Raw genomic sequence first — 23,066 nt, 5'->3', positions numbered from 1 at the left:
CTGCCTTTAGGTGTTAAAGGGAAACTTAGGCAGCGAAGGTATGGGCCCTTCTCTATCACGAGGAAGATAAATGATAATGCTTATGTGATAGATCTTCCAAGTGACATGGGTATCTCCAACACTTTCAATGTTGCGGACTTGACTCTCTACCATCCAGAAGAAGCGCTCTATGAAGATAACTCGAGGGCGAGTTCCAAACAACCAGGGGAGAATGATGAGGAACACTAGATGAGAAGAAAGAAAACACATGCCAGATCTGTTTGGCTACTTCTAGATGCTTCCACTCTAGTGTAGTATTTCTTTCCTTTTCTTTTCTATCCTACCTACTGTTTTCTAGAGTCTTCTAGTTGTGAGTAGCTATGAGTAGAATGGTGAAACTTACATAATGTTTTCTAGAGTATTCCAGCTATAAGTAGAAGTATGTGAAGGCTTCCCAAAGCCCTATAAATAGAGGTCCTCGCCTCTACTTTGGAGGCAGACTATGTACCCCTACCTATAATAGAACTTGTTGTTCTTATCTAAGATCTTGGAGTAGATCTTGTGCCCTAGGAGTTCTGGATTGAACTCTTGCTGCCCTATCAACCTACATTCGCCTCTAGAGCGATATCTAGCGCAGCACGTTGAAGTTGTTCCTTCAACACTTGTGCTCTACACATTGTAGCAGCAAGGTGGAGTTGCTCCTCCACAAACTTTGTGCTGCTTCACTAGTGCATGAAGCTTAACATGGTATCAGAGCCAAAGGTCTTCAGTTCAAGTACTGGCTTTCGTGATTTATTCAAAACTTGGTGTTGCCCACTTTTGGTTGAGTTCGGTCCACATATAGGCCTCTTGAGCCATACCTCTGACTCTATTCACGTGTTGACTTCCCGCGTCACATTTGAGAGGGGGTGTTGAAGTGTATATATGGATTGCCTAGTACTTTCCATCAGTTCGGACTTGTTGCGTAGGCTAGTGCATGAAGCTAACAAATACAATTCCAAAGGCGTGAAACTTCCTGTACCCTGGGTTTTAAGTTGAAGACCCTCCAACAAGAAACCACTTGAAAGACCATGCCAAAATCGATCAATGCTTTCTCGGGTTGGGGAGTGAACCAGAAGAATTTTCTCTAACCTAGTTTTGGGTTGAAGTCCCTTGTGAATGAAGCCGCTTGAAGGACCATGCTCTGACTAGGAGATGCTTTGAAGCATCACTAGGAGACAAGGTTGCAGTCGAAGGACCACACCTTGGTCAAATAAACACTCTGGAAGGTCATAGGAGATAAAACCACACAATGGACATAGAAGGATCTTTTGTTATTATCAAAAAACGATAACAATTCTTACAATCACCACGAATATGGTCCAGGGGAGACAAATGAACATGCATCTCCTCTAGAAGGCAAAAATGAAGTGTTGGTTTTGCGACACGGTTGAAGGTTGTGGGAGATAAGACCGAACTAGGGACATTGCAGAATCTAATGTTATTATCAAAAATGAGAAAACTTTAGTAGAATGGCAACGAAGGTGGTCCAAGAGAGAAAAATGTACACACCTTTCCTTAGGACGTCAGGAGTGAAGTATTGATTTCACCATAATAGCAATGATAGCCCCTCCCTAGGTCTATGCAAACGCGGGAGCTAATTGTCGCTAGTGATAGGTAATGGGTGAAGGCATCATATCAAACCATCATGAACATCCCTACCGATTGGGAGGTTGTCCGGATGCCCAATCGACCACACTTGTACCGGGACTATCATCTCTTGTAGGATTAGGTAGGTTCTACACCTATTAAGATATGCACCATGAGGTCATATTACATTATCAACAAGAGTCGTAGGTGCAGACTAAATGGTGTTCTAGTTGAGAATTTAAAACAAAGCAAGAGCCTGATCATTTCAGACATATACTCGCTGTAAACCACACTACATCTACTGAACTATCAATTAAAATTGGGATGGAAGTAAGTGTGTAAATTATTCAACAAACAAGTTATAACATTGGTAAAATAAAAGCATCACATGTAAAACTTTGGACATTAGGTAAATAATATAGTTTGGCGCACAGTTACGAAACAATAGTCATATATTTTTTCTACTTTTATTGCCATAAACACATGGATTGTTACTTTTATTCATTATCGATATCCCTTCCCCTGAACCAGCACAGATCTAATTTCTCCGAAGACGGTGCTTTTTGCGCTAAGCTAGCTAAGGAGGCGTCACGAGTGGGGATGACTTGTCCGACGTCAATGACGTTGGTCGTGTCCAACAATGACGACTCCCCAAACATTTGGGTGTGTGTTTTACCAGCTATATCGGACATCACAGACGAGCACTCACACTTCTCCGTCTCGAGCGCTACGGCTCTAACTTATCCTTTGACTCGTCCTTGGGCAAGGATTGTTGGGTGCCCTCCCTAAAGTCCTCTGAGATTGTGCCAGGCCATCTCGGCAAGGCGTCGAAGCAATACGACAACATCATGCCCGTTAACGCTTTTTAGGAGATGTTGGACGCTGCCCCTTCAACGTCACACTCGGTTGTCCCTTCACCACCCTTGGCGGCTCACAAGGGCGCAAGGCTCTCCACATAACCTCTATGGAGAGGCCAATGCCCTAAAGGCTTTGAAGAATCTATGGGACAGTGCTTCTAAACCCATCACTAGCTCCATGTCTTCGTTTAAAGTTCTAGCTTTTATCAAGACTATAGCTTTTTTTAAAAGTGGCAACAAATCCTTCACCACACTCGGCGGCATGCAAGGGTGTTAGGCTGTCCCGCACGACCTCCAACATGGAGAGGGCCATGTCCCTCAAGGATTCCAAGAACCTACGAGGTATTTTTTCTAGAATTATGTCTAGATCATTTAAAGTTCTTACTTTTACTAAGACTTCATACCTTCTGAAGGTGGTAGCGGACAGCCATGTGATATTTAGGTAGGAGAAGGGGTCCCCTATGGATCAGATCACTAGTAGGAGGGCATAGGAACTTGTCCACGGTTGAGGCAAAGACCAAAGCTGCAGAGGGGTCATCCACGGTTGGGCGGGGTCTGAAATCAGAGGTGGATGCTAAGAAACCTAAACAAAAACCTTGTTTACGACTTATATGGCCAGATGCAAACCCACAACATGTGGGGGCCATGGTCAGGGTAGAGGTGGCCGGTCCACCTCAAGGGTGAGGACCCGATCCCTGGCTTGATAGAAGGTGATTGCTAGCAAAGTTCATTCATCGTGAGAAGGTTGATTTTGTTGGGATCCGAGAGACCGTCATGCAATCCTTTTCCGATGTGGCGTTATGAGCTTGGGTGTGCGCTTTCTCGTGGACTTGGATTCCAGCGATAGGTCACTCATGCGGTCTCCTTCTGGGTGCCGATGAGGACTCATTCGAGATTGGCACTGTTAGTCAGGGTAGATTCTTTGTCAACAAGGAGCCGACTCGGCGCGACAATCACTTCAAGTGGGAATTGTTTCTGGTTTATGGTCTAGCGAACCATTACGGTCGGCTCCATAGTAAAATTGAAGCCTCGCCCTTTCCAGTTATTGTAGGAGGAGATTTGAACCTCATGTAGTGAAGTAGTAACAAGAACAACAACACATCAATCGGGGGCTTAGCTGATTTGTTCGATGACTGGATAACACACTAGCAATTCCGGAAGTTTTAGCGTGGGTTCCATGCTTCGTCTAGTTCTTCTCTTCAATGAGTGGGACACTAGGTACCACTTGTGCTCACTTTTTGTCACGTTGAGGCTAGGTTCTAACCATTGTCCCTTTTGCTGGACACATGTGAGTACCGCGTCCAACGCAGCGCCCATTTTTTCGGGACACATGGTCTGGAAAGTTGGGATTCTATAGTTTGTGAGAAATAAGTGGCTCGAGGCCCAATCAGGCCTCCTCACTGCTTCGGTCCCCTTTGTGATGCATTAAACCAATGGCAACATAGTATTTCTAGACTTTGACATTATCTCAAGGGCAAAGCTTCCTTAACAATTGATATCAAGGTCTTGGACTTAGAGCGAATCTGGTCAAGTTTTCTCCCATTTAGTGGGCTAGAATATACGTCCTCGAATACAAAATGAGCTTCATTCCCAGTTGCAAGCAGTAGTACTGGAGGCAGAGGGGCCACCAACAATGGAACCTGAAGGGAGACTTGAACACCTCATACTTTCATGTTGTGGCCAAGGGGAGTAAGTCAATGGTGTAACATTCTATCCCTTCATGTCGAAGACTCTGCTATTTCGGATAGTGTTTCCTTGCAGCAACATATTTACGACTTCTATCCTGAGCTGGTTGGCTACAGGGATGAGCTTCTGTCTTTGCCTCGCCTCAAAGGAGAACAGGAAGGTGTCAGCTGATGAGAATGTGGTGCTAACAGCACCCTTCCCCCTTAGGACTTAGAGGCAGCTCTTAGGGATACCCAATCGGACCCCCAGGGCCTAATGGCTTCCCGATCGCCTTCTACAAGTTGTTTTGAACCATGCCTGGTGGCCGAATACACCAACTGGTTGCTTCATTCATGGCTTGATTAACATCAAGCATCTGCTTCCGGGGCCAAATTCTTTAACTGGTCGACGACTTCACTCGTGACTTGATTGACATAAAGCATTTGAACATGGGGTGTTAATTTTGCTCCCTAAGGTGGCAGGGACAAAGACCATTTGCGAATATAGCCCAATTGCCTTGATTAACATAGTGTTCAAGATTGTTGCTAAGGGCTTTGCGTGCTGGCTCTCTCCGGTGACCAATAGGATCATCCACCCCAACCAGTCACCCTACATCCCAGGGCGGAACATACTCGATTGGATTGTGGCGGAACATACTCGATTGGATTGTGGTTCTTGACGAAGTGTTGCGTGAGGTGCATTCTTCCAAGGAGGAGGCTTCCTAGGACCAGCTCAACTAGGATTTTTCCAAGGACATGATGGCTGATGCATACGAACTTTGACCCCGATGAGTTAGTTGGGTCATGCAGTTGTTTAGAGGGGTAAATGGCCATCAACATCACTGGGGTCCATGACCCCTTTTTAGGAACAACAGGGGTGTCCTTTCAACTTAATTGTTGATGCCTTGCCTGCCATGCTTAAGGGAGCTAGGGCTGCAGGTCATATTGAGGGTTGACCCACCTCCAATATGTGGATGATGTCCCATCCCCATTAGGAATGATCCAGTTGGCATCACCAATCTCACGTGCTTTTTGTCCATCTGGGGCTGAAGACCAACTTCGAGAAAGGCTAGACAGCTGTGATGGGGGTACAACTTAGGGTCAGTTCCAATATGCGGGTGATGCCCTCATCCTCATTAGGAATGACCTAATTGGCATCACCAATCTCATGTGCTTTGAGTCCATCTAGAACCAAAGACCAACTTCAAGAAAAGCTAGACGGCCGTGATGGGGGTACACCTTAGGGTCAGTTCAGATCCATGCACATTATCTGAATTGCAAGTCCGGTTCACTTCCTTACATATCTTTGTGTTTCAGACAGGGTCATGGAGCGTGTCGAACCTTGGCAGGGAAAAGACATGTCCTTCTATGGAAAGTATATCAACATCCATGCATGTCTCATAGCCTTCCCATGTACACCATGGGCCTTACCTTCTTCAAGATGACATCCATGAGACATTTGATAAAGTCAGGTCTAGATTCATTTGGCAAAAATGAATAGGGCAAGCAGAATTACCACATGTTCTAATGGAACACATTGTGTTCCCCTAAGAAGGTGTCGGACTTGGCATCATCAACACCAAACTCATGAGTTGGTGCCTTTTAGCTAAGTGGGTGCGGAAAATCCTCAAAGGCAGGGGGCCTATGGCTAGAATCTTCAGGAAGAAGTACCTTGCAAGGGAACTTGTCATCCCCAATATCAGATGACCATGCCACTTGCTTCTGGCTATACACTGGGCGGGGATGGGACCGCTTTGCAATTCCTTTCCCCGCCTCTTAGAGATTGCGGACGATCAATGTTTGATGGTTAAAGACACTTGGAGCGTGGGCCAGCGGTGGCTGCGGTTCGATAGGACGTTTGGCAGAAGACTTGGTACTATGGATGGAGATGAGCCACCTGCATGCCAATCAGAATATCTTCGATTCCGAGGACGCCTCTATTTCGACCTTGGTAAAAATCAGGTGAGTTAACCACCACTCGGTCTAGTGGGCACTCCTCCAAGGAGTCGATATCTTTGAGCCATGAGTTCTTTGGAAAGCAAAGTTCACAACCGAAGTCAAGCTCTTCCTTCGACTACTAGCTAGAGATCGCCTGCCTAGTAGGGATCAAGTCTATAAGTGATACGATGTCGAGGATGACCTATTCGGCTATGTGGTCACCCCGAGGACAACGAACTTATTTTCTTCTCGATTTCCTTGCCCCCTCTCATGGGTTGTTTGGAAAGGCTCGTCGCATATCTTGGGTTTCCTTTCTTGCTCTTGCTTGGCCATTGTGGCATATTAGGAACAAATCTCTTATATGAGGGATCTTTATTAAGCACCCAACTGACGGGTTATACAAAATGACTATCTTCTTGCAGCTCTGGAGATTAATGTGCGGGAACCAGGACTCATCGACACTTGAGCAGCTCGTGCCAGGCCTTTGGACACATGGTGAAGCGCGATCTTTGAGTTTTTTGTTGTTGTTGGCAACCCCCAGCTTGTATCCCTTCGTTTTTCGCTCTTTTGAGCCATTCCGCCCTTATGTGGGTCTGTAAGAACTAGCTCTTGTAAAGTTGTAATACCTCCAAAAAGGGCTTTAATAGTCTAAAGCCAGGCGGACGCCTCCTTTCTCATAAATGTAACTATAATTTTAGAACATATAGAACTTGTTCAACCAATGTATGCATTCCTTTTGGCGGAAAAGACCTAAGATGACATGTGCATTAGTGCAACACGTTGTGAGTATTTCCTAGAAAAGACAGTACTCAAATCAATACGTGGGGATGTACTTTATGATCAACAACAGAGTTACGAAACTTTTGTGTCTCATTAAACTCTCATAAGAGCAAGGAAATAAAATGAAACTAAATAAAAACTAGATCATTGTCAGCTACATACTTAAATGTGTCTGCAGTTTCACAGTAAAGTGCCAATCATAGTATGGAGGTTGTATACAACTTAAGAAACAAAACATATAATGATTCAAATTTGAATACTTTTAAACCAAACGGTCATATGAAAGAGTAGTATTGACAAGAATTTGGACTATTATATATCACTTTAAGCACCATAGTGACCAAATCACACAAAAAACTTTGAAATCTTCTAGTTGGAATTTGGACTGTTATATGTCACTTTAAGTACCATAGTGACCAAATGACACAAAAATTCTTTGAAATCTTCTAGTTGCACCAATTCCCACTTGAGAATAAACACTGAAGTTAGATTACCTACGCATATTTTGTTTCATCAAGTTAGACCAACTATGCAAATGATATTGTACACAACAATCAAACTATATAAAATCAAATAAAACTATTGGAAACACATTAAATGTGAACCCAAAATGCACCATGACAATAAATCCGCATTACCTATCATAATGGGAATAGCCGTGTTTTGAAATATAAATACAATTTGTGAATCCGACATTACATTTCAAAAGGTGATATGGTACTTTGTATAAGAATGACATCCAAGTTGCATACCACACATCTATAGTTACAACAATACAAGAGTAATCTAAAATATTTTGGACTAAACGCCTAAAAATAAGCATATAAATACCTATAACTTTGTGTACAATTGGCAAGTATAGACCACGAGAAATGATCGCGGCCAATTCACTCCAACCACCAAAAGAGTTTCACTCGTTAACTCATAAAAAATATTAATCATGTATGCTTGCTTGTTCACCATAATTTAGAGTTAATTAAGGTGTTCCATATATTGGACACACTCTTTGTTTGAGTTATGTACATAGTTTTATTTAAAATAATCTAGAAATAAAACGATGCCTTCTCCATTTATTTACTAAGTTTGTAGTTAGACTTTGTTCATTTATTTTAGTAAATATAATCTAGAAATAATCTGCCTTAGTAGTTAGACTTTGTTCTTCTTTGTTTACTAAGTTTGCAAAAACAAACCATTAAGTCTATATTATTAATACCATTTTATGACATTTGCTACACACATTAGATTATACTTTAGCATTATAATCGATCATATCAGTTTTATTTTTTATGCAGAATGTACTAGAATTATATAAATAATTAAATTCAAACCCTTTTGTTGAACAACGAAAGTTTTAAGTTCTAGTTGTGAGTCTCAACATAACTAGAATGTTCTTAGAATTTTAGTTTTGGTTCTTTGGTTACTAGTTACCATTCACCTATTTGTATAGTTTGGAAATTATAATTTCTTATAGAAGCAACTAAGTATATATTTGAAATTGTGAGTTTTGGTGTCCAATTGTGAATTATCTGCGGCTCAATTGGTTTTATCCTTAACACTATATGAATTTAGGTATCTTTGAAATTATTTAGTTTGATGTTGCTAGTTTGATAATTTTGAATTAAATTTGAATGATGAGTCAACATTGTTTATCCATAATCATTCAAAAATATTCAGTTCAAACCTGCATATATACAAATCTAATATAGTGACTTAAGTTAACTTTTCCTACTAAGGCAGTCACTTTTTCAACATGACTTAAATGTGTGTTTCCTTGGCTATTTAAATATGTAATCCAAGGCACATATAAGGTTGCACTACAATCATTTGGGAACTTTAGCCGTTGGATCCCACAACTCACTGGTGCTAGATGCATTTCTTACTATTTATCCCTTGTTTTCATGTGCTTGCCTTTTCACCACATACCATTCTACCCTGCATTGTTGATAGGTTAAGGCAACAACCCCATGGCATGCATTTCAGTTAATCCTCAAATTGCAATTTATCGGGACTAGATTACTTCTCTACCACTTTGTCAGGGTTATCTCGCGGGCGGGTTCGCGAGACGACAGATGCCACGCGGTGGCTTGTGGTGAGGGCAAGACTGCTTTGGAGGTCAAGGGACGGGATTGGGCAAACAGCACGCGGTGATTTACCTAGGTTCGGGGCTCTCCGGAGAGATAATACCCCTACTCCTGCATGTCTGAATATATATGCAGTGTACATGTCGGGCAGTACAAAATTGCTCCTGAAGTTGTATTACAGAAGGCAGTAGAGAGCCTTATGCGTATGAGCATGTGTATGCACAAGTGTGTGCGTGAGTGGCCTTGTGGACGTGGGAGTCCATCCTCCTGGATGGATGGGTGTGAGCTACCTTATATAATGTGGCTAGCTTGTGGTGTACGCCATGTAGGCATGGGTGTGTGCTTGGGATGTAAGCTACAGTGTGTAGCATACATTCCAAGCCATGCTTGCTTGCATGCTAGGCTAAGTTTTGTCCCTGGGGCATCTTATAAATCAATGCCCGGGGGACAAAGTACACTGTAGATGATGACGCGTGTGACGAGCGAACAGCGTATGCTTTATCAGCAATAGTGATCGCAGTATGGCCGTCTTGTCGGTGTCGTGTCAGATGGGACGCCGTAGTTGACTTCGCGTAGCAGGCCGGCTGGAGCAGACGGACAGGGACCCGGCCGGGCGGCCGGGTTGAGGAGTCTGGCCGGGTTGAGGGACTTGGTCGGGTTGAGCAACCCGGCCAAGTGCGACCTGGATTGAGGGGCGTTGCTGGCCCCGATGTTTTGAAGCGTCGTTCGCCGTCTTGGGCCTACCCGGGGGTCATCCCCCCGTTAGTAGCCTCCGAGCCTCCGGGCAACTTGGAAAAGTTGCGCGGAGGGTTTTAGCGGGCGTCTATGAAGCGGTAGATGTCGATGACGGCCGGCCGCGGACCGCAGCCGGCGCGGCTTGCTTCCGGTAGGGGCGCGCGAGCGCACCCACTGGGTGTAGCCTCCGAGCCTCCGGGCAACTTGGAAAAGTTGCGCGGAGGGTCTTGCCGTTGTTGAAGAAGCCGACGGTGACGTCGAGGGTGCCGGGCGCGGACGCGGAGTCCGCCGGCTGAGGGACACGGGCCCCTGCCGGGCGCGGACGCGGAGTCCGCCGGCTGAGTGCAGGCGCGCGAGCGCACCCACTGGGTGTAGCCTCCGAGCCTCCGGGCAACTTGGAAAAGTTGGGCGGAGGGTCTTCGCTGTTGTTGATGAAGCCGACGGTGACGTCGAGGGTGCCGGGCGCGGACGCGGAGTCCGCCGGCTGGAGGGCACGGGGCCCTGCCGGGCGCGGACGCGGAGTCCGCTGGCTGAGTGGGGGCGCGCGAGCGCACCCACTGGGTGTAGCCTCCGAGCCTCCAGGCGACTCGAAGAGTCGGCCGAAGGGTCTTGCTGTTGATGATGTGGACAGCGGCGATGGAAACGCCGGTTGCGGCCGACGTCGGGCCCGCAACCCGCGTGTAGCCTCCGAGTCTCCAGGCGAGGAGGGGGTTCCCCTCAGCGATGATCGTGCAAAAGGCAAAGTTAGTCCGCGCAGATATATATCAAATGTTTGCTTTCAGCATTGTAAGTTTTATGCGGAGGGTGCCGACTCGGTTTCGTCCGAGCCCCCTTCAGTCTTTTTCATATCCCCTCCGCTCTTTGGCTTTGCCTCTTGTTAGCTAGACAGCTCGGAGCCGGCCTCTAGCTGTTACGAAGAGTGGCCGCGGAGTGGAGCGTACAATACTCGGACAACAGGAGCAGATTCGACCGAGTAGATACTCATAAAGGAAACGGCCGGGTTGCCCAAGCCGTCTTTTCCCGGACGTTTTTCGCGTGGGGTGACCTCCAGCTTTTGCTCTCGCTTGCCGGACAGCCGCGCTGCGATCTGTGGCTGAGAGTGGACCTTTGGTACCGTATGCGCTACTAAGCCGTCTGTGGGAACGAACGTATCGGGCCGAGCGGCCAGCCTCCGGGCCGAGACTAGCCGGCGCCGGGGCGAACAGTGATGCGACTGTGATAAAGGCGGAGGTGGTCCCCGAGGGTTGCTCGGGGTTATCCTGTTTTGCATGTGGTGCAAAAATAAACGAGTGAGGAGCTCACATTGATTTGACGCAGACGAGGCGGGATTGTCGATGACAGCCGGCGCGGCTTGGCGCTAGCGCGCCGACACACCCACTGGGGGTAGCCTTCGAGCCTCCGGGTGCTCGAAGGGGGGTCCCAGCCGGTCGGGTCCGACCGAATGAGCGTCGAGGCGGACTGACGGCTGGGCCGGCTTGGCGCAGCCGCGTCGAGGCAGACGAGCGAACGGGTCGGGCCCCCAGCCGGCCAGGCGTCGAAGCCGGCAGGCGGACTGGGCGGCCAGACGGCGACGCGGGTAGGTCGTGGCTGGAGCAGCCGGACATATCTCTTTTTTCTTTTTTCTTTTCCGCAGTACTTTTTCTCTCTCTTTTTTTACAGCCGGCTTGGGCACATCTCTTTTCTTTCTTCTGGCAGGAGCGGGACGCAGCGGAAACCGATAGCCGGGTCGCGGCAGAAGCCGGCAGGCCGGGTTGCGGGAGGAGCCAGCCAGCGCGGGAGCCGGCCGACCGGGGTGCGGGGGAGCCGGCGCGGGCGAAGCCGGCAGGCCGGGTTGCGGAGGAGCCGGCAGGCGGCGGAGCCGGCCGTCCGGGTTGCTGGCGGAGCAGCGGAGCCGGCCGTCCGGGTTGGAGCCGCACGCGCGTGGACCTCGAGGTGCAGCACGAGGGAGCGGCCGGATTGGCGGGGCGGGGCCTGCTCGTGTGGAGCGGGCGCGACGCCGGGTCGCGGAAGCCGGAGGAGCGGGACGCCGGATGGGCCGGGTCGCGGAAGCCGGACGGCGCAAGGCGGCAGCCGGCTGGAGAGCAAACCGGCAAGCGGGAGCCGGCACGGAGGAGGCTAGGCACGGGATGCGGGCGAGCCGGCAGGCGGCCGGGTTGGCGAGACGGAGGAGCAACGCGGACCCGGCGGCCAGCGAGTGCAGCGGGGTACTTGGCAGAGCAGGCAGGGGCGCGGCGCTGCGTGCGGAGGAGCCGACTGCTGGGCGGGAGCCGGCCGTGGAGGCGCGAAGGCCGACCGGAGCGGCCAGCCGGCCCGGGCGCGTGGGCGAACGCGAGGCGCTCGGAGCAGGGCACCGGGTTGGCGAAGGCGGCCCGGAGCGGGGCGGGAGCCGGGCGCAGCGACCCGGCGCGTGGAAGCCGAAGCCGGGGGGAGGCGGCCAGGCGAGGTGCGAACGCAGAGGGAGGAGCGGAGCCGGCCGACTGGCGAGGCGGCCAGGCAGGCAGGCAGAGGGCGCAGGCGCGCGGGCGCGCGGCTGCAGCGGCGCGAGTGCAGAGGCGGCTGGCGGCGTCCGGGAGCCGGCGGGGGTGGGTGCGCAAGTGGCCAGGGCTCACGCGGAGCAGCAAGCAGCAGCAATGCATCAGGACCATCAGTAGCAAGCAGCGGCAGCGGCGGCAGTCGCCGTGGCGCAAACAACAGCAGCAAGTAGGCAAGGGGAGGCAGCAGCAAGTAGAGAGCAGCAGCAACAACTGCGGTGGTGCAAGAGGCATCAGCAGCAGCAGAAGTGAGCAGCAACGGCGACGGCTAGGAGCAGCCATAGCAACGGGCGCGCATGGAGGGAAGCGGGCGAGGCCGGGCGCAGTCAGCGACGCGACTCCGTGGTGGAGCGGACGTGCAGCGACGCGGTGGAGCGGAGCGGAGGCGAGCTGTGCATGCCCAACATCTGATTTGTGGATGGTCGATGTACAGGCAAGGCAATGACCAAGTTGAAGCTGACTAATGCATGGGTAGTGAATAGCCATTATTCGGCCAGTGCAAGATTACCCGATCATCGTATGGGCAGTGTGTAGGCAATGCAATGACCATGTATCAAGGATGCGTATGGGCAACGTATGGCTAGCATCTGAATGGTGTTCGGGGCATGAGCAGGAAGGCGAGCGGCAGCACGAGTCGCGGACAGAGAAGGCGCTGCCGAGCACTAATGGTGGTGGAGAACCAGGCCATGGTGGAGATGGTGCAAGTGGCAGAGAGACGCCGGAGGTCGAGGAGGCCGGATGTGGTGCGCACGCGCGCGAACGGAGTCAGACGACGGGGACGCGCCGCCCCGCACGTGCGCGCCGAGGGCATGGTGAAGTCGAGCCCCGAGCGTCGCCGGACAGACGGCAGCGACGTCGCGGCAGTGATGATGAAGATGGCGAGGCCGACGGCGAGGACGCGCCACCTCGCGCGGTCGCCCCGGGGACGTGTCGATGTCGGGTCCCGAGCGCTACCGGAGAGACGACGGCGACGCCGTGATGACGAAGAAGACGGCGAGGCCGCTGATGAGGACGCGCCGCCCTACGCGGTCGCCTCGGGGCCGTGTCGATGTCGAGCCCCAAGCGCTACCGGAGAGACGACTGCGACGCCGTGATGATGATGAAGACGGCGAGGCCGACGATGAGGCCGCGCCGCTCCGCACGGCCGCCCCGGGGGCGAGTTGATGTTGAGCCCTCGAGCGCGGCCGGAGAGACGGCGGCGACATCGCGGCGGAGATGACGAAAATGGTCCCGCCCGGACCGCGGTTCCGCGGCAGCTTGCCCCACGGTGGGCGCCAACTGTCGGGGTTATCTCGCGGGCGGGTTCGCGAGACGACAGATGCCACGAGGTGGCTTGTGTTGAGGGCAAGACTGCTTTGGAGGTCAAGGGACGGGATTGGGCAAACATCACGCGGTGATTTACCCAGGTTCGGGGCTCTCCGGAGAGATAATACCCCTACTCCTGCATGTCTGAATATATATGCGGTGTACATGTCGGGCAGTACAAAGTTGCTCCTGAAACTGTATTACAGAAGGCAGTAGAGAGCCTTATGCGTATGAGCATGTGTATGCACAAGTGTGTGCGTGAGTGGCCTTGTGGCCGTGGGAGTCCATCCTCCTGGACGGATGGGTGTGAGCTAGCTTATATAATGTGGCTAGCTTGTGGTGTACGCCATGTAGGCATGGGTGTGTGCTTGGGATGTAAGCTACAGTGTGTAGCTTACATTCCAAGCCATGCTTGCTTGCATGCTAGGCTAAGTTTTGTCCCTGGAGCATTTTATAAATCAATGCCCGGGGGACAAAGTACACTGTAGATGATGACGCGTGTGACGAGCGAACAGCGTATGCTTTATCAGCAATAGTGATCGCAGTATGGCCGTCTTGTCGGTGTCATGTCAGATGGGACGCCGTAGTTGACTTCGCGTAGCAGGCCGACTGGAGCAGCCGGACAGCCGCCCGGGCGGCCGGGTTGAGGAGTCTGGCCGGGTTGAGGGACTTGGTCGGGTTGAGCAACCCGGCCAAGTGCGACCTGGATTGAGGGGCGTTGCTGGCCCCGATGTTTTTGAAGCGTCGTTCGCCGTCTTGGGCCTACCCGGGGGTCATCCCCCCGTCACACTTTGTTTGTGCCCTCCATTTTACTTTCTAAAGTTGCACTCTATAATTTGCAATGAAAGGGTGCTTAGTAGACGCCCCTCACCGTTGTCGTCTTGGCTCTCTTAGTGCGGCATCTCCTTGTCCATCTGCACTCCATGATCCATTTGAATCATATTGGAGTCTTGGTTTTGAGGTGATTTTGTGTTCGGAGTAGTTAGACACTAACCTTAGTGGAGTTCTAGAAGTGGTTCAATAGAAGTGCTCACCCATATTTGATATATCCTCAATAGCTCGCCGCTCATTGATTCATGAACATTGTTTGCTTATAGTTCTTTGATCTGGTTTAATTAGAAGCCAGTGTGGTGGTTGTTAAGCTTCATGCACTAGCCAAAAGTCCAAACTGTTGAAAAGGGCTAGAAAATCCACATATACACTTCAACACCCCATCTCACGTGTGACGCGGGGAGCCCGTGACGTGCACACAGAAAGGGTCATCAGCAATTTTTTGATAAATTGCGAAAGCCAGTACTTGAACTGAAGACCTTATGCTCTGATACCAAATTAAGCTTAATGCACTAGCCAACGCAACCAAAAGTCTAAACTGATGAAAAGGGTTAGGCTATCCATATATACACTTCAATAGTGGAACTGACTGGTCAAGCAGTAGCTAGTTGCTTTCACCGGGGTGCTTTAGTGGATGGCGAATGTTTAACCAACTCCAGATAATAACCTAGCTTTGGTCAGTTAGGGCGAGCGATGATGGAATTTTGAGTTCCAAGGTGAAACCTTTGGCCTTGCCTTCGTTCATTGGATGTGGCATGTCATCCCCTTCATGCATGCACTCTTTGATTGGTGTCTTTATGTGTCTTGTAATCTGGTCTTCATAGGTTGTTTCATCTTGTTTAGTGAGGTGAATTCAAGCTAAAACCCCTTGTTTTTGCCTATTGATGGGTTCCAACATTGTCGACAAACATTCAAGTGATGCTACCTTTTAGAAAGCAATGTCTTGGTGGTCCAACTAATGCTACATGTATTGTTTATTGTTCCTTGTCTTGGTGGTTTGATTAATGCTACTTGTATTGTTTACAGCTAGTGGTTTAGTTGAAGTGGTAGGTTCCAAAAGGTCTTCATGTCGTCGATGGTGGATTCCTCTGAAGTATAGACAATAGGCATCTGCCATGATCTTATAACACAACAACAGTCTTTACTTGGGTTGCCAGCTTCACAGAAAAGAAAAGAAAAGCCCGCACACAGGTGGATTTCTCCGTATGTGTGGCATATTCTACCATTTGTATGCATCTTTCGATCTTGGGGCTATAAGATGCATGTGGCACGCGTTAGAATTTATTTCATTGTCGAACAACCATGCATACAACCACCTGGAACATGTAGCTACAACGTGACGAGTTCTGAAAATGTTCCAAAATGGGAGTGTTTACCCATTTCGACCCCCTGCATGGCGGCGATGATCATGCATATTGCGTGGTTACACTTATATTTATCAGGTGTGATTAAAAGGTAATGATCATTGCCACTGGGCTAGGCAAGCAGTAGTTGGTCACTTTGGCCACCGTTGTTTTGGCAAAAGACAACAAAACTTTGGCTAATGATCTAGCTTTGGTTGGTTGGGTTGAACGATGACATATTTTGGAGTTCCTAGGTAAAGCCTCGGCCTAGCCTTTGTTTATTGAATACGGAAAAAACGTTCTAGATTGACATAGTTGATAAAACTACTATTGCGGCTATGGCCTTTGCCATCTTTCGAATGCACTATCTAGACGACAAGAACACAAGTGACGATGGCATGCCCCACGATGGACAAAGGAGGACAAGTAACCACTGGTGGCCCAAGCTCACTACTCGGAGTCCTATGGCTATACAAGGTGCATCACAACCTTGGCGGAGAAGGAAAAGGACCCTGTCAAAGATCAATTGTAAGTTGACTAGAACTCTACCTTGTAAACCGACCATGACTCTTGCAACCCTACCCCTCATCCACCTATATAAGGGGTGTAGGGGCCTCCTGGTCCGTATGGCTCAATAACCTTACAACCTTCTTACACATCCAATCTCTGAGGAAAAGCTCCTATACAATCTCACGATTGAAAGCTTGTAGACACAAACCCTAGTACTCATACGAGTCTACATCAATACAAACAAGCGGGAAGTAGGGTATTACCTCTATGTGAGGGCCTAAACCTAGGTAAATCTCCTCGTGTGCACCATCAAGATCTCTGACGTGTGTGCTACCCTTAGATGGTTATTGCCTAGAAAGGCCACGGCAATTGGCACGTCAGGTAGGGATTGTGTGTGTTGGATCTAGGATTCAAATGGCTTTCAATCTTCATCACCGACAAACACGATGTCACGCAATTCCGCGACACAGCTTCTGGCCAGACGACGGAGTAGCCCCCAGGGTAGTCACTCGATTCTTCATCAACATTTACTTTGATCTCACCCGGAGAGCATGGACAATTCATCCTCGGAGCTCGAGGGCTCGACATCAACATTACCCTTGCGTGACTGTGTAGGACAACACGAACGGTTGACTCGCTCATGCCGTCCCCACCATCTCAGGCATCGTTTGGACGATCCCTTCAATGGGATTGTGTGAAATTGAGTCCATATTATGCTAACTCTTCATCTCCATCATAAAGTCAAAATCTTAGGAGTACAACTAGGTTGTCAACCTTAACTTTTAACTTGCTCATCGAAGATACAACTCGTTGGCAAAAGTACACGCAACAAGTCAAATTTACACACACAAAAATATCATGCAAATTGAAGGCTTGATTTAATTCAAACAGTTAAAATTGTGCAAAACACAACAATTTGATTGGCAGCCCCGAGTCTGCATTTGTCCTGTGCGCCGCATCCCGATGCACTCAGCTAGTTTCTCTTCTCTTTTCGATTATTTTAACAATGTGCAAAGCACACTTTGTTAACTCTTTGACTCCAGCTTAAAGTTTATGCCTTCGGAGTACCACTAGGTTGGCAACCCCCGCCTCTAGTTTGCTCTTCGAGTATGCTTAGACTTACACACAGAAAAAAATCATGCACAAACAGGGATAAGTTTTAACTCAACTAGTTAAACAACCAACAATTAACTTGTTACTTTCATGTAAATGTTCACTTAGCATCCCAAGTGTTTGACAAAATGCAGTCACAAGTACACTCTATTTTCTTGGTCTTACAGATACTATGAATAGAAAAAATCCTGCGAAGACCGGTATCCACTATTGTGTAATGAAAAAATTCCAGTCGGTCAAAATCGCAAACAAAATGAGGACATCGCACATTGGGTTGGTATTGGAATAGCGCAAGTCAAGAAGAATAAACGAGACCCTCCACCGGACTCGGCCAAACTGATAGACGCTCAAGGGCTACACCCACTTGGTGCGATGTCAGCGCTCCCAATGGCCAAGAAGAACTTGAACCTCTATGAAACTCATTCAATATGACAGAGGCTCAGGGGCTACACCCTATGGGTGCGCCTTTTGCACCCCCATAGGAAGAAGAATGCAAAAACACAATATGCAGCTGATGCTCTCGCGTTTATCAGAGCAACTCTAGTAAAAACGTGGATGCCGGAGCATCACTCTAACGGCAACATGGACACCTAGAACCACTGTGACTGTTATGCATTTATTAGGGCACCCCTTTGGCAGAACCACAAATGTCGAAGCATCACTTTGAAGGAAGTGTGGATACTTGGGGCCAACTCTGAAAGTCCCGTGTTTACCCGACTAACCCTATGATGGAACCACTAATGACGGGGCATTACCATGACGATAGCTTAATCGTTGAAGTATGGCTCTGACAAACTACAAGAATTGGACCATAGCACTAAAGGGAACCAAATCGCTGAAGCATCACTTCGACGACAGGTTAATTACCAGAGCATAGCTCTGGAAAAGTGGAGACAACTTTGAAGATCCCTCAATAGGAACTTTGCAAAGCTCATCAAGATCAGATTGCTAGATGACACAAGGAGCACTCAACCAGGTCTAAGCTCCGAACTTCTGTTGAGTTGAAAGACAAAGTCAAGACCAGCAACCAGATCATGAAGAGCTTGGGGGCTACTATCAATGCCATGCCCCAAGGGAAAAGCACAGAGGACAAATGAGGCCCCGTAACCACGGGATGGCCCAAGCCCACTACTCAAAGTCCTCTAGCTATACAAGGGGCATCACCACCTTGGCGCAAAAGACTTGAAGATCTAGTTGTAAACCGACTAGTACTCTACCTTGTAAACCAACTAGGACTCTTGTAACCGTACCCTCAACCACCTATATAAGGGGAGGTAGGGGCCTCTTGATCGGTGTGACTCAATAACCACCTTACAAGCTTCTTACGCATCCAACCTCTGAGGAAAAGCTCCTATACGATCTCACGGACAAACCCTTTGTGGACGCAATCCATATTACTCACACGAGACCATATCATCTACAGACAAGCAGGAACTAAGGTATTACCTCGATCTCAAGGCTCTGGGTAAATCTCCTTGTGTGTACCATCTGGATCTCTGACGCATGCGCTACCCTCAGATGGATATTGTCGAGAAAATACCACGACAACAAACATTTTCCTAGAGTGTCTTTATGCCTTTGGTGATTTTGTCTTCACTGTTTGGTTCAACAGTTTTAACAAGTTGAATTCGGCCTAAAACACTTTGATTTTATCCTCCATTGACTAGTACCGACAATATTGGCGGACGAGTGCTTCCCGATCGATGCCACATCTATAGTTTGATGTTGGTGATTTAGTTGGATTAAGTGAAACATTGCCATGGTGGCCCGGTTGATGCTACATGTATTTGTTGGTGATTTAGTTGGATTAAACATTGTGTTTGGTATTGTGACGGATTCTCATAATACCGTTTTCCCCTATGTTAGTGTTGGTTTGACATGTTTTTGCCTACTGCAATGTCTAATTCTTTTAGAGCGGATAAGCACAAAACAGGATTCTAAAAACGCAAGAACGGTCGGCATCCCGCGTCAAACCGAGCTATCTAATTCGCAGGATTCTAAAAACGCAGGAACGGTCGGCATCCCGTGTCTGTGAGCCCCGTGTAGCCCACGTCTAGGCGACATGGGGAAAGCTAGACGTCATCGGCCGGGTCCCCTCTCCACCACTCTTCTCAGTTACGCCACCGACGGAGGGCCTGCCGGCAAAGTCGCGCCGTGCCCTGAGATGGTGGCGGCGGGCTGACTCGGCCTTGCGCGCCGCGGCGCGACGCCTGCCTCCGCAGATCAGATCTGGCGTTTCACCTCCTCTACCGGCTCGGTGCGGCGGCACGGCCTTGGTCAGCTCATCCCTCAGCCGCCTCATGTTCCTCCTCCTAACGCAACTCCTCTGCTGCTGCTGGTGGAGGCGCTAGAGGCCCGCCTCCTGCCTCTCCCCCGACGCAGCTCTCCTCGGTTGTTGGCGGTTGATGGTGCTATTTTTGGTGGGTGGTTGAGCCTCACGGTGGATTCTTTGCCGTCGCAGCTCTGGTCCCGGTGGCCATGGACCCGCGTTCGTTTTCCAGTGTCCACAGCTTGTTGGCATCCTCCTGGCACCACTCCGGCTGCGGTGCTTCGATTGCTGCGTCCTCTCCAGTCCTCGGCTTGCTGGCGTTTCGGCGGCTACGCCCCGACAGCTTGGAGTCGCGTTCCCTTTTTCGATTCCTAGCTTGTCGGTGGTGCCGGTCACCATCCCATCCTTCGTGCCGGCTTTCTTTACCACACCGCCTTTCTGACCCCGCCCACCTCCATGCCGCGTCAGTCCCAAAGCTCGTGTTTTTCGGCGACGCCCGATGCCTCCCGTGTCAGCGGAAAGCGTAGTCCCACCCTCCTTTTGAGATGGTGGTCTCGACCAGCAGATTGACCTCCTAATCTCTAGACCCTGGCCTGGCGGCAATGGGATTTCTCAGTCCTAGGCCAGGCGAAAGCTCTGCTCGGCTTGCCAACGCTGGCATCTGCAGCACTTGTGGGTGTCGTTTCCCTTCCTGGAGGCGTTGCCATGGCCTTTATCTGTGACCCTCTTCGAACACCAGGGAAACCCTTGGTCCAGTCTCCGGATCGGATGGCGGCGGCATCATGACGTCGCTCCCCTTCTTGAAGATATTCTTCGGGTCGGATCTTGCTTCCTCACAGCGTCCCCGGTGTTGGCTCTGGAGATGTTCGACGTCTTGCTGGTTCGACCCGCCCCTCTAGCACCCCTTGTCTCTCTGCCCCTGGCATCATGACCACGCCTTCTCATGTATGCATTCATGCCATGTATTGTACCTTTTTATGTACTCACTACGTTTCCTTCCATTAATAAATGATACACAAACTTTGCATATTTGCGGAAAAAAAACAGGAACACAAAAAACTTATGATTACATTAAAATCATATAAAATCATTGTGCAATACAATTTTCGTATTTCTATTTTTCAGTCACGGCAGTAGAAGCCGGAAAGACGACCCGACGACCCTTTCATTGTCTACAGGACTACACACGCATCATTTCACTTGGAACTTGTAGCTACGGCATCAGTCATGCGCTGCTTTCGCCTGGATTTGGCACCATAAACACCGTCCCCTCCCTCTCCCACTCGCATCCCACTCCCACTCTCTCTCCTAATCACCTGTGCGGCCCCGCGCTGGGATCAAGTACCTATGCCAAAGCCAACAGGCGCGCGCGCTCAAGTCTGCTCCTTTCTCCTGTATGGCCACGCGAAACCCAAAAAAAAGGCAGCTGACGCCATTAGAAAGCCGTAGCTGCGAACCACGAATCGCCAGAACAGCAACATAAACAAGCTCGTGCCCATGCGGGGGCGACGTTACTAGTACCGGCAGTGCACAGATACGAAGCCAAGATCCTAAACAGAGCCAGGCATGGTGGTGAGCCTCTGAGGGATTCTCTCGAGCACATGCCGTGCGCGCGCAGAGCAGAGCAGAGCGGCCGTCCGCTGCCCGTACGAGAAGCCAAGGGGGGGAACGGATTCAGACGTTGGGACAGGTGATTTCGAACGCTTGCAGAGGCGTAATTCAAGCGGATAAATCAAGTGCGGGGGGCAGGCGAGTGGCGAGCGGCATGCACCTGGAGGAGGCGTACTCGTAGAGCTTGCCGGCGGGGGAGAAGACGAGCAGCGCGACCTCGGCGTCGCAGAGGAGCGAGAGCTCGAAGGCCTTCTTGAAGAGCCCCGCTCGGCGCTTGGAGAAGCGCACCTGCCGGCTCGTCCGGTCCTCGATCCGCCGCAGCTCAACCCGCCCGCGCCGCGCCATCCTCCTCCTCCGGCCGCAGCTCGTCTCTCTGTCTCAGTCCCTCTCGTCGGGGGTGGTGGCGAAGGTAAGTAGCAGGAGGAAGGGGGGCGAGGCGACAGGGGAGCGGGCAAGGAGAGGGACGGGGGGGGGGGGGGGGGGGGGGGGGCGTGGGGTGGCCATGGGGTCCATCCATTGACTAGTCGTACCTCATAGGTGCCGCGCCCGTGCCTCCTTATTGCCAAGCACCTGCCTGCTTCCCATCGGTTTCGCTCCACGGATTTGCTACGCGTACACAAGTGTTTTCTCCCTGAATTCTTTATTTTTTTGAATCATAATCCCCGAATTCATTTTTTTAATCATAACCCCTGAATTCATTATTTTGTACAATTTTGTTATCTTTGTTGTGATCCCTGAATTCATTATCTCTGCCGTACATAATTTAAAAATATGTTACTCTATATAGTTGTCGAATAAAAAGAACTGAAACACCAAACACAAATACAGGTAGTCTAAAAGATCTTTTAGATCACTAAAGAAGTGATCTAAAAGATCTTATATTAGTGAATGTTGTGTGATGTACTCCATGACAACATTCACAACATTCACTATTACAGGTAGTATTTAAAGTGCTCCAAAAACTTCATTAACTAGATGTGATACCCCGGGTGTTGCTGCGGGAATCAGTTGCAATATATTTCAATAAAATTTGGTTATATACAGCATGAATAATTGGATTAATAATGTATGAATTAAAACACAAAATGATATTCTCTTTTTAGTTTGTATTTGATTATTATATATTTAAAAATATTCATTGAATATATGTAGCATAATATGAAGAAAACTTTATCATGCATGTTGTGGTGGGCCTCTGATGAGGTGGCATTTGTGCATGTTGAGATAAATAAAAATGATAGGATCAACTAACAATAGAAAAATCGTGCCTTTTAAGGTGGGCCTTTGATAAGGTGGCATGTGTGCTAAGGTGACATATGTCCATGTTAAAATAAATAGAGATAGTGGGAATCAACTACTTAGATATACTAGCAAATACCTCGCACGTTGCAGCGGGATTTTGTTACAAATACTAAGAGAACAAAATTAGAAACATTGGGTACATATGTCCTCTTTGGTAAGATGAAAATGTCCCTAACTATATCTTGTTAGAGAAATCTAAGTGGTAAATCACGTGGCTTGTAAACTGATTTCATGGATGATTATGTGGAGAAAATGCATGATTTGTACTGGTTGATGAAATACAACAAATTTACTCACAAGAGGTAACCAAATGCTTTTCTCCAAGGAAAACTGTAAAACAAAGTTTTATGAATAATAATACATATATTTGGGATTAGTCTGCTTGAGCGATCAAATTGGTGATGGGATTGTAGTGACTTGAATAGTTGGATATCGGGAATTCTTCCAAATTTAGTCTGCACGTCCATGGAAAGAAGATTAATAATAAGCCATCTCCATTCACAAGAACAAAATCATCATATTTAACTCATTGTCTTTTTAGTGCCAGAACGTTAGGGCATTGGAGATGATCAAGTGAGCAAGAGAAGG

The 23,066-nt window shown here is 49.0% G+C and overlaps 1 pseudogene; it reads right to left on the bottom strand.

Annotated features, from left to right (window-relative positions):
• Positions 1-21,636, bottom strand: part of LOC109772126 (MADS-box transcription factor 51-like) — a 34,775-nt pseudogene extending 13,139 nt beyond the window's left edge.
• Between the last annotated feature and the right edge of the window lie 1,430 nt (positions 21,637-23,066).

Source organism: Aegilops tauschii, chromosome 3 (genome assembly GCF_002575655.3).
Source record: "Aegilops tauschii subsp. strangulata cultivar AL8/78 chromosome 3, Aet v6.0, whole genome shotgun sequence".
Classification (NCBI taxonomy): Eukaryota; Viridiplantae; Streptophyta; class Magnoliopsida; order Poales; family Poaceae; genus Aegilops; species Aegilops tauschii.
The sequence above is the reverse complement of the archived record's forward strand: the minus strand, read 5'-3'. Positions and strand labels throughout refer to the sequence as shown.